This window comes from Elephas maximus, chromosome 20 (genome assembly GCF_024166365.1).
Source record: "Elephas maximus indicus isolate mEleMax1 chromosome 20, mEleMax1 primary haplotype, whole genome shotgun sequence".
In the NCBI taxonomy this organism is placed as follows: Eukaryota; Metazoa; Chordata; class Mammalia; order Proboscidea; family Elephantidae; genus Elephas; species Elephas maximus.
In genome coordinates this window covers 55,244,303-55,258,108 of record NC_064838.1, presented here as the reverse complement: position 1 = coordinate 55,258,108, position 13,806 = coordinate 55,244,303, and the positions used below count along the sequence as shown (strand labels likewise).

The following is a 13,806-nucleotide window of genomic DNA, read 5'->3' as shown; positions in this document are numbered from 1 at the left end:
GTCAAGAAACTGATAATCACAATCTTACACAAACTCCCTTGTTGTTGTTGTTGCTGTGTGCCACTGAGTCAATTCTCACTGCAACCTAACAAAACAGCGTAGAACTACCCCATAGGGTTTCCTAGGCTGTAATCTTTACGGGAGATCACCAGGCTCTTTTCTTCCGCGGAGTGATTGGTGGGTTCGAACTGCCAACCTTTCAATTAACTATTGCCCTGCCAGGGCTCCTTCAAACTCCTTTAGAAAACAGAAAAAGAGGGAACCCTCTAACTCATTTTATGAGGTTAATATAACCTTGATACCAAAACCAGACAAAAGAAGTTTGAGAAAGAGAAATTATAGATCGGTTTCTCTCCTGAACATGGACAAAAAAATTGGAATTAACCTTAATGTCAACCAACAATGGAATGGATAAACGGTATAATCATTACAGTGGGATACTATATAGTCATGAAAATGAATCAATAACCACTACATATATCAAGATGAATGAGTCAAAACACATATTCTTGAAGGATAAAAACAAGTTGTTAAAGAATATACACAGAATGATTTCATCGATATATAAAAAAAAAAGCAAACGTATATAGTTTATGATCATATACATGTTATCCAGTGCCATCAAGTTGATTCCAACTCATAGCGACCCTCTGGGACAGAACTGCCCCATAGAGTTTCCAAGGAGTGCCTGGCAGATTCCATCTGCCGACCCTTTGGTTAGCAGCCATAGCACTTAACCACTACGCCAATACATGTTATACAATTAAAAAGAAACAGAAGGTGGAAATTAATGCAAAATTCAGGGGATGCGATCATAAACTAAAAACCAAACACACTGCTGTTGCGTCGAATTGCGGCTCATAGCAACCCTATAGGACAAAGTAGAACTGACCCATAATTTCCAAGGCTGTAAATCTTTACAGAAGCAGACTGCCAGATCTTTCTCCCACAGAGCGGCTGGTGGGTTTGAACTGCCAATCTTTCGGTTAAAACAGCCAAGTGCTTAAAAACTATGCGTGCCACCAGGCTCCTTCATGTGATCATACAAAATAAAACAAAAAACCCATTGCCGTCAAGTTGATTCTGACTCATAGTGACCCTACAGAACAGAGCAGAACTGCCCCATAGGGTTTCTAAGGAGCAGCTGGTAGATTCGAACTGCTAACCTTTTGGTTAGCAGCTAAGCTCTTAACTACTGTGCCATTAGGACTTCGATGTGATCATAAAAACCCCAAACCAAACCCATTGCCACAGAGTCGATTGTAACTCATAGCGACCCAAAAGGACAGAGCAGAGCTGCCCCACAGAGTTTTCACGGACTGCCTGGTGGACTGAAACTGCCAGCCTTTTGGTTAGCAGCCATAGCACTTAACCACTGTCCCACCAGGGTTTCCTGATGTGATCACAGAGGGGCATAAAAAGGGCTTGAGAGATTTTTGAATTGGTTCTTTTCTTTAAGGTGAGTAGTACTTAGCAGTCTAAGGTGTACTTAGACTGTTCATTTTATTATTGTTATTATTATTTAAATTGGATATAGGATATACATATTTTTGTAGGTATGCTAAATCACAAATATAAAACAACAACAAAATGGATGTGTACTCAAAGATGACAAAGTAAGAAGGTTGCTGCTTTTGACCCGGATGGGCAATATGAAGACTCATGATCCCCAAAGGGTGGAAATAAGGTAAATAGGATTAATTTTTGAAATTTCTAATAGTAAAAGTAATATTTAATGTTTGGGGAATGACATGCAAATTTATTCTAAAGAAAATGGTTCCCTAACCAAAATTGTATTCAGCTGTATCCAAACTAATGGTAGTAACTTAAATAGACTGAGACGTTAATTAGGAGAGTTCATCAACTCGAATGTCTTATTTCCTCTGATTGAAACTGGTACCCCCTGCTTTTTACAAATTCACTTTATACCACTTCACTTTTACAAAAGACCTACATTAGTACTGTCATTGCTAACTGAAAGAAATCCAAAGAGGGTTTTCACTTTTACAAAAAAAAGGTTAAAAGCGAAACAGCACTCAGCATTTGTTTTGCAGCAAGCTGTTGAAGAGGCAGCACGCACCCTGAGCACTGAGAGCAGAGTCACTAAGCTCCTTCCCAGGGAACTATACTCACCATCTCAGTATCAAGCTGCACAGCTTTGAATTGTGCTTGTGAGCGTCTGTGCTTTATCTACAAAAGAACACACAGGGGGTACCAGTTCATGGAAACTTCTTATACATAACCAAATACCTTGGAGAACTGAATCACTGGACTTGATGGCTTAGGACCACAGCCTTGGGGATCATCCAGGACAATTGGCATAACATAGTTCAAAAAGTCAACGTTCTACATCCTACCTTGGTGAGGGGCAACTAGGGTCTTAAAAGCTTGCAAGCGTTCATCTAGGATAGAATTGGTCTCTTCTGTCCAAAGCAAAGAAGACTGAAGAAAATCAAAGACTCTAGGAAACAATCAGTAAAAAGCCTAGTGGATTACATGAGCCACAGCCTCTACTAACCTAAGACCAGAAGAACCAGATGATGCCTGGCTACCACTACCGACCACTCTGACTCAGGTGACGATAGGAGGTTCTGGACGGAGTGAGAGAAAAATGTAAAAAACTCAAATTCATAATTAAGACCTAACTTACCAGTCTCATAGAGCCTGGTGGAACTGCAGAGACTATGGCCCTTAGACACCCTTCAAATCTGGAAATGAACATACTCCCAGAGATCACATTATAGCCAGACAATAGACAGGACTATAAGGTGAACAAGAATACTTGAGAGGAATGTGGACCTCAGAACAATCAGCCAGATGAAACCAAAAGGGTACCATTTGCCTCAAAGCAAAGTTCACAAGGCAGATAGGGCACCAAAGATGAGTGAATGGAAACAGAGAACTCAGGCAGGACAAAGGAAGAGTGCTGGCCTTTGAAGGGACTGGAAGCAATGTCATGAAACAAGCTGTATGTAAACTGTTGAACAGGAAACTAATTTGCTCTGTAAACCTACACGTAAATCACAATCAAGTGTTATTAAGAAAAATAAAAGATAGAAAGGAATTTGATTATTTATTCATCTATTATTGCACCTGGGGATTGTTTCCAGTTTGGGATATTACAAAGAAAGATGCTATAAACATTTATGCCTTTGTGTTGATATGTGTTTTCATTTCTCCTGGTAGATACTTTGGGTAGATGTATAGAAACTGCCATATTCTTTCCCAAAGCATTTATACTATTTTACATTCTCACCAACAGTATGAGTACCAGTTGTTCCACATCCTTGCCCACAATTGAAACTGTCAATCTTTTTAATTTTAGCCATTGTAATGGGTACACCATATATCTCATTATAGTTTTAATTTGCATTTTCCTAATGACCAATGATGTTAAGTTTTGTTTTGTTTTGTGCATGTGTGTGTGTGAGAAAGTATACACAAAGATACACCATTTCAACAAAACACGAATGTTAGCCACACCAGCTTTCAGTCCCTTTGCCTATCTTGCAGACAATCCTGGAAGGTAGGTACCATTAATATCTCCTTTTAATAGAAGGAAACTAACATTCACAAATCATGTAGCTAGTAAGGGGTAGTGGCAAATTGGAACTCAGGGAAGTCTCACTTCAGTCTCCCTGAATTACATAATTTCTATGAAGATTTCTTGGTTGCTGGAAAATTATCTTTTTCTCATCGCTGTGATAACTCTAAAAATGAATAATAAGGATGATCCTGGGTAATAATTTCTTTTTCTGTCTACATTAATAATAGGCATCAATTGTTACCTTGGTAAAAGAAGAAAGGTAACTTTCTGAATGTGACTTCTAATGTGCTCTGGGTAAAACAATATACAGTAAAACCTGTGAAAACCAGAACCAGTATAAGGTAGAGACCTGTCAGAGAAGGAAAACTCAAATATTTTCCACTAATAGAGAGCAACAGAAAAGTGATCAGGGTGCACCCTGTCAAAGGCCGAGAACCTGTGAGACCCAGAAATACATGGCAGTCCTATCGAGTTCCATCTCTTACAAGTTTCACCGTAGTATTTGAAACATAAAATCTATTTAAAATTTGACAACCTTGTTTTTTGACAGGAATGCCTAATGATGTCACCATTTTCCACAATTACGGTTCTCAGATAATCTATTTCACATCAAATAAGATTACTAAATGGGGAGATTATGGTTTTAATAGCCTCGGGGGGGATGGGTTTTTTCTATGCTGTCTCAAGTATATATATACACTCTTGCCCAAATATCCCATTATACAAATGAAGTCCATTTCATTGTGCCCACTTATTTCTACATATAGAGAAGCCTCTGAAGTGGTGAAACTGCTATCGCTCTAAATCTCACCCGCATCAACAACTAACTGCCAATTATGCATATCTGGAGAGACACATAATTCACTTCACAAAGCAGAATAATGCAAGTAACACTGAGTGCTTGAAGTTTTAGATCTTATTTAATCTCTAACAACCCTTTTGAAGTAGGTTTATAAACTGTGTTTAGAGCACAAGAAATTAAAGCCTAATAACAAGCCTAAGAAATAAGGTGGTAGAGCCAGACTTAAGTCCAGGTCCAAAGCCCTTTTCTTTTCCACAAAACCACTCTTGGAATTTAATGAATACGTTCTGATGGTGTAATAAAAGCTACATATAACCAATTAAACAGTCACAATCTTCATCATTTACATATCTTAATCATTTATTACTGATGGTATTATTTCAGAGTATCACTTATTTTATTTTTAATATGAAAGTTTTATTTTTCTGCTAACAAAATAATACATATTCACAATGGACATTTTTGAAAAGAATAAGAAAACATCTAACATCTTGGCCCCTAAACCACCATTATTATTTTGATGTATTTTCTTCATCTTTTTTTCAAATATGTTTTCAGAATGCAGGAAAGCATATACTTTACATATAATTTGTACATATTTTTCACTTTAATATATAACATGTTATTTAAATTTGTTCTAATGGCTCTTTAAATGTAAGCTCTACTTTATGTTTTAACTGGAACACACAATACACAGGGAAGAAAAATTATACTTACATTTGCTACAGCAAATAATACTTCTATGGATGTGTCTGTGAAACAGCGATTCACCCCACCCATATTTAGTAATATTATCATTAAATGAATACACACAATTAGGATTGTTGTTGTTGTTGTTAGGTGCCGTAGAGTTGGCTCCGACTCATAGTGACCCTATGCACAACAGAACGAAACACTGCCTGGTCCTAAGCCATCCTCAGAATCGTTGTTATGCTTGACTCATTGTTGCAGCCTCTGTGTTAATCCACCTCGTTGAGGGTCTTCCTCTTTTCCGCTGACCCTATACTCTGCCAAGCATGATGTCCTTCTTCAGGGACTGATCCCTCCTGACAACATGTCCAAAGTATGTAAGACGCAGTCTCGCCATCCTTGCCTCTAAGGAGCATTCTGGCCGCGCTTCTTCCAAGACAGCTTTATTCGTTCTTTTGGCAGCCCATGGTATACTCAATATTCTTCGCAAACACCACAGTTCAAAGGCGGTCTTCCTTAATCATTGTCCAGCTTTCACATGCATATGAGGCGACTGAAAATACCATGGCTTGGGTCAGGCACACCTTAGTCTTCAAGATGACATCTTTGCTCTTCAACACTTTAAAGAGGTCCTTTGCAGCAGATTTGCCCAATGCAATGCGTCTTTTGATTTCCTCACTGCTGCTTCCATGGGTGTTCACTGTGGATCCAAGCAAAATGAAATCCTTGACAACTTCAATCTTTTCTCCTTTTATCATGATGTTGGTCATTGGTCCAGTTGTGAGGATATCTGATTTCTTTATGTTGAGGTGTAATCCATACTGAAGGCTGTGGTCTTTGATCTTCATTAGTAAGGGCTTCAAGTCCTCTTCACTTTCAGCAAGCAAGGTTGTGTCATCTGCATAATGCAGGTTGTTAATAAGTCTTCCTCCAATCCCAATGCCCTGTTCTTCTTCATATAGTCCAGCTTCCGGATTATTTGTTCAGCATACAGATTGAATAGGTATGGGGAAAGGATACAAGCCTGACGCACACCTTTCCTCACTTTAAACCAATCAGTATCCCCTTGTTCTGTCCAAACAACTGCCTCTTGATCTATGTAAAGGTTCCTCATGAGCACATTTAAGTGTTCTGGAATTCTCATTCTTCGCAATGTTATCCATAATTTGTTATGATCCACACAGTCAAATGCCTTTGCATAGTCAATAAAACATAGGTAAACATCCTTCTGGTATTCTCTGCTTTCAGCCAGGATCCATCTGATATCAGCAATGATATCCCTGGTTCCCCGTCCTCTTCTGAAACCGGCCTGAATTTCTGGATTACTAGGGTCTAAACATGGCACAGTGGTTAAAAGCTCGGCTGCTAACCAAAAGGTTAGCAGTTCGAATTCACCAGCTGCTCCTTAGAAACCCTATGGGTAGTTCTACTCTGTCCTGTAGAGTCACTATGAGTCTGAATCGACTCGATGGCAACAAGTTTGGGCTTTTTTAAAATAATTTTAAGGCTTTCTTATTTTCCAAAGGGCTAACCCAAATTTGATATCTACTAGCAAAATACGAAGGTATCCATTTCAACAGAAATTCAATGACAGAATAATTTCCACTGTTTTATCTGTTAATTTGAAAGGAAAATTTAGTATCCCATTGATTTAATTTCCATCTCTTTGATTACCAGTAAGACTGAATGTTTTCCTTAATGTATTGTCTTGTAAAGGGCTTGTTTGTATTCTCTTCCAATTATATACTGGGGTCTTTACTGGTTTTCTTACTGATTTTTATGCACTCTTTATGCAGAAAAGTATTAATCTTTACAGTCATGTATGTTGAGATTCGCTTCTTACAGTTTACTGTTCGTCTTTTATTCATATTATTTTCAAAATCAGATAAATTATACTTCAGAAGTTGTCAGAAGATGGATTCGTTCTGGCTCTAATGTACACTCCTCAGAGGGCAACCAGGTAACAAATCGCCTCTCAGCAGTAGTTAGGCTAGAAAAGGAACTATGAGGTCTGGAATTAAGTAGGGAAAACAAAGTAATAACTGTTTCATTCTCTGACTGATTTTAGTAATAGAACGGATTTTTGTTCTTTCCCAGTAGAAAGAGTAATTTGGAGATGACTTTATTCATCCAAATCACTTCTTAACCTAAACCAATAAAACCTTCTTAACCTAGATTAGTTTATTTAAACTGTGCCTACCTGGTAATCTCTGGGTAGTCTGTCCAGTGAAATTTGAAAGACTGAAAAATATTGCTTACAGTTATCTTTTTACTGTAATTCAACAGTAGAATGACTATATGTTGTGTTTTGAAGCTAAATGGCTATATTTCTGACTTTCCACATGCATAACAGAGTCAGAATCATTTGCTACTTGTCACATCAATAGGTTAATAAGAACTAACCAGAAACTCTGTAACCTGTTAAAATGACAAAGGAAGACAACATAATTCTATTCATCAAAAGGAAAATTTTAAAGTATAATGACAATTTCAAACTTTAGGAAGATGGTATAAAAATGACTGTTTTCAACAGCCCGCTTTCCAATATAGCCTCCCACTTTCGATTTTTTACTTTTTCTTTTATGGATTGTTCCTTTAATGTCATGTCTAAAAACTTTTCACCTAAGCCTAGATCTTGAAGATTTTTCCTCTATTTTCTTCTAAAACTTCTATAGTTTTACATTTTGCATTTAGATATATGATCCATTTTAAGTTAATTTTTCATGTAACAGAAAATATTTAGGTTACGGTTATTTTCATTTTTATTTGTCTATGAATGTCCAACTGTTCCAATACCATTTGGTAAAAAGATTATCTTTCCTCCACTGAATTGCTTTTGCACCTTTGTCAAAAATCAGTTGCCCATACTTGTATGGATCTATTTCTGGACTCTATTCTATTCCATTGATCTGGGTGTCTACCTCTCCACCAAATACCACTCTGTCTTGATTATTTTAGCTATGTATTTTTTTTTTTTATAGTAAACCTTAAAATTAGGTACTATAGTATGACTTCTCCAACTTCTTGTTTTTTTCTCAAAGCTCTGACTATCCTGATTCCTTTGTATTCCCATATAAATTTTAGAATCATTTTGTCTAATCCAAAAAGAATCCTGCCAGGATTGTTTTAGGAATTATATCAAACATATTGGTCAATCTGGGTAGAACTTAAATCTTTAATATGTGTGACTTCTAACCCATAAACCTGTTATGTCTCTCCATTCATTCAGGTGTTATTTGATTTCTTTCATTAGTATTTTATAGTTTCAATAAACAGATTTTTTACAGTTTTTGTTAGATTTATACTTAAATATTTCACTGTTTTTGAACAATTTTAAGTGGTACTGTGTTTTACATTTTCATTTCTAATTGCTCACTTCTAATATATGGAAATACAATTGACGTGTGTATGCCTGAACGTTGAAGTGATATCCTGTAACCTCACTGTAAACTTACTTATAAGTTCTAGGAGGCTTATTTGTAGATGGTAGTGTTTTGTTTTTTTTGTAGATTCCTTGGCATTTCCTATGTAGCCAATCATAAAATGTCTGCAAAAATAAAGAGCTGTATTTCTTAATTTCCAATCTGTATGCCTTTTCTTCCCTCACTGCACTGATTAAGTCTTCTAGCAGTATGTTAAATTGGAGTGTTGAAAGCAGACATTCTTCTCTTGTTCCCGAAATCAGACAGTCTTTTACTACTGCATATGATGTTTGCTGTAGATTTTTATAAAAGTCTTTTACAAGGTTGAGACAGTTTCCTTTTTAATTTCCTGAGAGTTTTTATCATGAATGGGTATTGAATTTTCTCAAATGCTTTTTCTGAATTAATTTAATTGATATGACCGGGTGGTTTTTCTTTTCTACATTGTTACTATGATGGATTTCACTGATTGATTTTCAAATACTGGACCAGTCTTGAATTATTGGGATAAAGCCTAAGTGGCCATGATGTATTGTTCTTTTTATTGTATCACTGGATTCAATTTGCTAACATTTTGTTGGAGATTTTTGTGTCTAGATTCATGAGAGATGTTGCTCTGCAGTTTTATCTTTTTGTACTGTCTTTGTCTGTTTTGGTATCAGGCTATCTCCCCCAACAACAACAACAACAAAAAGAACCTGTTGCCATCAAGTCAGTTCCGATTTTTTTTTTTTTATAGGACAGAGTAGAACTGCCCACAGGGTTTCCAAGGAGTGGCTGGTGCATTCAAACTGCCGACCTTTTGGTTAGCAGCCGAGTTCCTAACGACTGCGCCACCAGGCTCCATCAGGGTATCAGTGGCCTCATAAAATGAATTGGGAAATTTTCCCTCTTCTATTTTCTGGAAAAGATTACATAGAATTGTTATTTCTTTCTCAAATGTTTGGTAGAATTCAGCAGTAAAACTGTCTAGGTCTGGACATTTTTAGGGGGTGGGGGAGGTTTTAATTAGAAATACAATTACTTTAATAATTTTAGGGTATTCAGATTATCTATTTTGTTGGCTATTTGCAATTTTCAACATTTGGTCCATTCATTCAAATTGTTATTTATGTATATAGAGTTGTTTATCATATTTTCTAATCACCTGTTTAATATATGTGATGTCTGTAGTGAAATCCTTGTCTTTACCCTTGATACTGGTAGTTAACATTTTCTCTCATTTTGTCAGTCTTGCTAGACATTTATCAACTTTACTGATCTTTTCAAAAACTGGATTTTGGTTTGACTGATTTTTCTCTATTGCTTCTCAGTTTTTAATTTATTTTTTACTTCATCTGCTTTGGGGTTACAATTTCTTAATGTCATGAAGTAGAAGCTGGTATTTATTTAAGACATTTCTGTCTTTTTTTTTTTCTTCCTATGATAAGCACTTAATGCCATAGATTTGCCTCTCAGCACACTGCTTTAGCTGCATCCTACAGGCTTTGGTGTCATCTTTTCATTTTCACTCACTTCAATATATTTTTTATTTCTCTTGAGATCTACTTTCTCACCCTTAGATTATTTAGTAGTGTATTGTTTAATTTCTAAATGTTTTGAGATTTTCCTGTTTTCTTTCTGTTATTGATTTCTTGTTTGTTTATAGTCAGAGAATATCCTTTGTATTATTTCAATTATTTAAAATTTGGTAGGATATGTTTTACATATACCATATATCTTGGTGAAGATTCCATGTGTGCTTGAAAAGAATCTGTATTCTGATTTTATTGAGTGGAATGTTTTCTAAATTTTAATTCAATCCTCTTACTTGATGGCTTTGATCAGTTCTTCCATATCCTTGATGACCCTTACTTACTGTTATATCAATTACTAACAGACCCGTTTCCATCAAGCCGATTCTGACTCATAGTGACCCTACAGGACAAAGTAGAACTGCTCCATGTGGTTTCCAAGGAGTGTCCAGTAGATTTGAACTGCCGTTAACCGAAAGGTATACAAATCTTCAAATTTAATAGCTGATTTCTCTATTTCTCCATTCAGCTCCTTTGGTTTTTGCTTCACTCATGTTGTAGCTCTGTTGTTTAGTGCATAAACATTTAATACTGCTATGTCTCCTTGGTAAATTGACCCTTTTATCATTAGATAAAGTCCCTCTTTGGCAGTTTTCTTTGCTCTAATGTCAAAATTTTTCTTATATTAATATAGCCACTCTATCTTTCTTTTGATTAGTGTTTGCATGTTATGTATTTTTCTATCCTTTTACCTTAAAAAAAAAAAAAAAAACCACTGCTGTCAAGTCAATTCCAACTCATAGTGACACTAGCAGACAGAGCAGAACTTCCCCACAGGGCTTCCAAGGCTTTAATCTTATGGAAGCAGACGGCACATCTTTCTCCCATGGAGCAGTTGGTGGGTTCGAAGCACCAGCCTTTTGGTTAGCAGCCAAGCACTTAACCACTGCACCACCGGGGCTCCTCTTTTACTTTTAACCTCTTTTTATCATTATATTTGAAGTGAGTTTTTTATAAACAACATATAGGTGGGTCTTTTTTTTTTTTTTTTAATTCATCTTTGTCAATCTCTCTTAACTGGTGTGTTGTGATCATTTACATTTAATATAATTATTCATATGTTAGGACTTAAGACTGCCATTTTAGTATTTTTTGTTCATTTGTTCCCTCTGCTTTATATTTGTCTCTCCTTCCCTACTTTCCTGTGGCCTTCTTGAACATTTTTAGTATTCCAGTTTGTTTACAGTATTTTTTTATTATATGGCTTTGTATAGTATATCTAGTGATTTCTCTAGAGATTACAATATATATGCATAGGTTATTAGTTTACTAGCATCACCATTTTACCATTTCAAGTAGAATACAGATATTGTTGCTGTTGTTAAATGTTGTTTTTAGGTCCCATCAAGTCAGTTCTGATTAATAGCAACCTTACGTACAACACAATGAAACACTGCCTGGCCCTGCGCCATCCTCACAACTGTTGCTATGTTTGAATGTAGATACCTTACCACAATTTGACTCTTTATCCTCCCTACTTTGTGATAGTTTTCTTTTTAAATATTCTCTCTACATACATTCAGAACCACATCAATGATATAATTTTTGCTTATCAATTTTTTTAAATTGAAAAGAATAACTTATTTATGCTTCCCACTTCCTATATCATTCCTGATGTTTTACGTTTTCTTCCACTATCATTTCATTTCTTTTTGAAGACCTTCCTTTACAGTCATTCTTTTTAGAGCTGGTCTGCTAACAATACATTTTCTTAGCTTCCTTCATCTGATAATGTCTTGATTTCTCCTTCATTCCTAAAACATATATAGATACACTTTTTTTTTTTTTTTTTTTTTGCTGGATATATAATTCTGGAGTAACATCTGTTTTTGTTATTGCTGTTTTTCTTTTTTCTTTCAGCAGTTGAAAAATGTTGGGCCACTTCCTTCTGTCTTTCATAGTTAATGAGGTGAAATTTGCTGTCATTCAAATCACTGTTTCTCTAGAGGTCATGTGTCATTTTATTTTGTTTTTAAGACTTTTCTTTGGCTTTAGTTTTCAGAAGGTTACTACAATATGACTGGGTTGGACTTCCTTGAGTTTACCCTGTTAGGAGTTGATTCAGCTTCTTGAATCTGTAGATTTATGTCTTTCACCAAATTTGGGAGATCTCCAGCCATTATTTCTTCAAATATTTTTTATTTCCACATTCTGTTTTCTCCATAGTGCACTAAGGCTACAAATGTTGCATCATTTGTTATTGCCTCACAGGTCTCTGAGGCTAAGTTCACTTTTTTAAATTTATTTTTTCTCTGTATTCAGACTGGATAAACTACATTGATCTATCTTGAAGTTCACTAATTTTTTGTCATTTCCATTCTGCTATTGTACCTATCCAGTGGTTTTTAAGTTTCTAGTTACTACATTTTTAATTCTAAAATTTTCATTTGACTCTTTATGTCTTCTGCTTCTCTGCTGAGGTTTTCTATGTTTGCAGCACTTGTTTCAAGAGTATCTGTAATTGCTCACTGGAGATTTTCATAACAGCTGCTTTAAAATCTTTGATCATTCCAACATCTGTGTCATATCAGTTTTGGCAACTACTGATTGTTTTTTCTCATTCAAGTTGAGATTTTCCTGAATTTCATATGACAAGTAACTTTGGGCTGTATCCTAGACATTTTAAGTATTATACTATGAGGCTATGGTTCCATTTAAATCTTTATTTTAGCAGGTGGTCAACCTTTTTAGATTCTGAATTCATTCGCAGGCTCATTTTATAAACTAAATGTCAATTTAGTTTACAAAATCTCTGCAGTGCTCATCTGATTTCCCTGACCTGTGTGTTACCCAGATGACAGGACTCCACCCATTGACTCCTCAGCAATGTTCTTAAGTGGGGAGGAGTCCTACCTATCGTAAGTGAAGAGGGGTCCTACTAGATTTAGCAGAGTAGGGATGAAAAATAAGGTTTTATCCACAGGGTTCAGTAGAGAGGGATACTGTCTCATTAAGGCAGGGAGAATTTCAGAATCTGTCCACAGTCTCAGCTGGAGAGGGTACCATGTCATCACTAGAAGTAATTAGTGGAAGACAAGTCATTCCATTAGTAGAAGTCAGAGTTTTGCCCATAAAACTCTTCTTGGTAAGGACACTGCCTTGTTAACAATGGGTGGCAGTGAAATCCACAGTCTTGCCTACAGACTCAGCTGAGAAAGGTGCCACCTCTAAGTGCTGGTGGGGGAAGTCAGAATAGCAATTATAGACTGCACTGGAGAGGACATCTCCTTGTTACTTCAGGGGTGATGGGGTAGAAGACATGGCTCTGGCCATAGACTTCACTGCTGTAATGCCCACTGGGTGAGAGAGGGGTACAGCTTTTATTGTGGTGTTCACCCAAAGAATAGGAAGGTATTGTTAGAAGATTTCCATCCTGTTGGGCCATGCTTCAGCTTTTCTTGGGGCTATTTTTTATCTGCACCCATTGGCATTTCCAGGTTTCAGGCTTCTTTAGCACCCAGGCCAGAATAAATATGAGGCAAGAAAAAACTCCAACAAACTCACCACCGGGTCGATCCTTGAGTCACAAGGTCACTAGCCATTCTAACTTCTTTTCTTCACTTTTTACAGTTTTCTGGTAGATGACCTATATATTTTGTCCAGGATTTTTCATTGTGATTAGGGGAAAAAGCGAAACGGAATGTGTTTATGCCAACTTGTGTGGAACTAAAACCCTGTCACTTACTTTTACTGTAAGTATTATAATCATTTGTGTGTCCTATCACCCTCTACCCTCTAAGTTTCCTGAGGATAGTGGTTTTTATTATTCTT

At 36.2% G+C, this 13,806-nt stretch overlaps 1 protein-coding gene across 5 annotated transcripts in view; it reads right to left on the bottom strand.

The window, feature by feature from the left end:
• Positions 1-13,806, bottom strand: part of DOCK3 (dedicator of cytokinesis 3) — a 547,636-nt gene that overhangs the window by 311,857 nt on the left and 221,973 nt on the right. The window lies entirely within an intron of this gene.